This window comes from Ursus maritimus, unplaced genomic scaffold (assembly GCF_017311325.1).
Source record: "Ursus maritimus isolate PB19 unplaced genomic scaffold, ASM1731132v1 scaffold_3, whole genome shotgun sequence".
NCBI lineage: Eukaryota > Metazoa > Chordata > Mammalia > Carnivora > Ursidae > Ursus > Ursus maritimus.
Window position 1 is genome coordinate 73136538 of NW_024425563.1, and position 3247 is coordinate 73139784.

Sequence of the window (3247 nt, forward strand, 5' to 3'; positions counted from 1 at the left end):
TCATTATTCAGTTTCACTTTCCAAAACACATTCTCCCCCCCCCTTTATTTCTTATTTTCCCAATAATGGAAACCTTTTTGATTACTCTGTTTCTGTAAATAGTGCCACCATTATTCCAGGCTTAAAACCTCAAACTAATCTTTTAATCTTCTATCTTCTTGTTCAATTCAATTAGCCATCATCCAAAAAAAAAAAAAGAAAAAAGGAAGAAGAAGAAGAAAATGTGTCTTTTAAATCTCTCTCACATCTGTCCATTTCTTTCTGTCATCATCATCAGCTTTAAGGTTTTAGAAGCTCATGGCTAGCTAGCTGTTATTACATCCCATCTGATTTGATTCCCCATGTCTCCTCATATGAAGCTTTCCCCTTTGCACAACAATAAATGCTGTATTCAGTGAGCTGGACTCAATAGGGTGCAAGTAGAAAACAGCATTATTCTTTCTTCTACATTCAAACATGCTCATGCACTAATTCTCTCCCTGCATCTGCCACAAGTCACAGGCAGATCAGAAAATTTTCTAGGCCCTTTTGGTCACAAACAGTCTCAATCTGCTCCAAAACAATTTAAAAATTTTCCTCTCCCTTCTCCCACCTTCCCACCCCTGATACGGTCTGTAACAGATTTAAGCCTGCAACGGAGGGTGGGGGCTTCTCCTCTATTCCTCTTCACTTTCTCCTCCACTTTTGGCTGCTATAATGGACACCTCAAGAGCCAGGACCCGGAAAAAAGGTAATGAGAGATAAACAGAGTTGTGACGGGTGATTAACTAAAGGCATTCCTCCTTCTGGATGTGATGGTGCACACACACTGTTTCATTTCCATTCATTTCTCATTTGGGGAGCACTTTTCTTTTCGAAGAGAGAGAGCACACAAGCAGAGAGGGACAGAGGGAGAGAGAGAAAGAATCTTCAGCAGGCTCTATGCCCAGCATGGAGCCTGACTCAGGGCTCGCTCTCACAACCCTGAAATCATGACCTGAACCTAAATCAAGAGTCCCACACTTAACTGACTGAGCCCAGGCACCCCTTATTTGGGGAGCACTTTTATAGGTGTTCTAAAGTGTCTCTCTTAGGACTGCTGACTGCAGTTATCAGGACATGGTCCATAGCGCCCCCTGCAAGGACGATAGATAGACCTACAGGCACCCCGTCCAGAGAAACTCACTCTGGTCTGTTGACCCCCACACATTTAAAAGATGGAAGTGAGCATCCACAACACTAAAAGCAATAGATTTCCAATCTGCTAGCATTCTCTGCATAGTCCTGCAGGACCCAAAGTACGTTTTCAACCCCTATTAAGGTATTGTCAATTTCCACTGAAATTATGGTAAGAAAAGTTCCATTTTCATAGTCTGTTAAAACTAATGTTTTCAACTCACACTTTTATGAAAAGTCCTCATATGCTCATAAGGCCCATAGGCTATTTTGTTAGTCTAAGATTCTTAACCTAAAGCCGTCTCTAATCTTCTTTGGTCGTTCTAATCTATTCCCTACTACTGAGCAAATCCAGATACCTGTGCTGCCCCAGATCTAATCACTGTTTTCTGAATTCTGGCATTGTTGCATCTCCAGCCTTTACTCCACTCTCCACCCCCAGTCAGGACTCTTTTTCAATCTTTATTTTCAATGAAACTGTAAATTTGATTAATTCACACAGAAAAGGATCTAACTGGAGGAATAGTAGAGAGTTCACAGAATCAACTGGAAAGCCAGAGAATTCTATGTGGAAGGAAATTAAGAAAGGAAGAAATCCATGCCTTAAACTTATGAGTAAGGAAAATAACAATTTGGGGTACCACCCAAATCCTCACTGCTAATGTGAGATGAATTTGTGAGTGCATACGGGTTGCCCCTAAGGTGATCCACCTACTTGGTAGGATGCCTGGGAGTCATGATCTGCCCATCCCCCTTTAACACTGGAAGAGTAGACTAGTTAAAAAGCAAGTTAATAAGCAAGACTGAGAAGGTGCTTGTTTCCTACAAAGTAATAAACAGGGTTAATCCAAGGAAGGGAGAGAGGGAAGGAGGGAGGGAAGGAATCCAAGATTATTTCATAGGAATGATCTGTTGGGGAGACCCTCAATGTTATCATTCATCATTATACCACTGGGCCCTCCAGTCTTCTGCAATCTCAGCAAATGATCTCTCTCCCTGGCCTTTCCCTTTGCTTTGTTTTCACAAGATTTAGGCAAGAACACACACTTAGCCATGGCTGACTCACATGCCCACAACTCAAAAACCATGAGGCAAGGGAAAGTTACTTAGCATTAGAAATTAGTCAAATGTATTATTTGGGGCACATAATATCATTATTCTTATAAAATCCCAAGAGAATATATTAAAAATAATTTGAATTCAAGGGAGATATCCACAAAGCAACTGGGCATATATGCAAAAACTCAATGTTTCCCTTATACAAAAACAAAGAAAACTGCAATGACAAGGACATCAATCACTTAAAAGGGAAAAACAAAATATAGACCCTTATGAAGAAAACTATAGGGGCGCCTGAGTGGTTCAGTCAGTTAAGCATCCAACTCTTGATTTCGGCTCAGGTCATGATCTCAGGGGCCTGGAATTGAGCCCTCAATAGGGCTCCACACTCACCAGGGAGTCGGCATGAGGGTTCTCTCTCTCTCACTCTCGCTCTCTGCCCCTCCCCACCTCATGCACACTTTCTTCCTCGCTCTCTCAAGTAAATAAACCTTTATTTTTTTTTAATTTAAATTCAATTAGCCAACATATAGTACATCATTAGCTTCAGATGTAGTGTTTAATAAATCTTTTTAAAAAAGAAAACTATAAACACTAAATCAGATGTGTAACAGAATTGAGTAAATAAAAACATTCATTATTTTTGGGTGGAGAGACTGAGTATTTTAAAGGAGCTCTTTTTTACTTTACCTATAATCCAGGATGAATCTGGATTAAGATCTATAACCATGCCCCACCTTATTGAACAACAGGAATTTACTGTATGAATTAAATTTGGTTAACTTGATTGAGCCTGTTTATTTTTTATGTGGGGAAGGAGTGGCATGTGTGTTCTGGAAATGATTTGAAATTTGCCTATAGACATAGATAAATAGAGAATTTACAGATACTCAGACTAACATACTTGATATTAAACATGAAGTAATTAAACAGAAAAAAATATCTAAGTTCATGGTAGAGTCACAGCATCCACATTTCTACCCAACGAAGTGTTCATATTTTAAATCTGAAATCCCACTAAAGAAATCATGTT

At 39.6% G+C, this 3247-nt stretch overlaps 1 non-coding gene across 1 annotated transcript; it reads left to right on the plus strand.

Moving 5' to 3' along the window:
• Positions 1-1753: 1753 nt before the first annotated feature.
• On the plus strand, positions 1754-1903 carry LOC121105964. Its single transcript, XR_005838699.1, has one exon. It is a non-coding gene; the product is annotated as a U12 minor spliceosomal RNA (small nuclear RNA).
• Positions 1904-3247: the final 1344 nt, after the last annotated feature.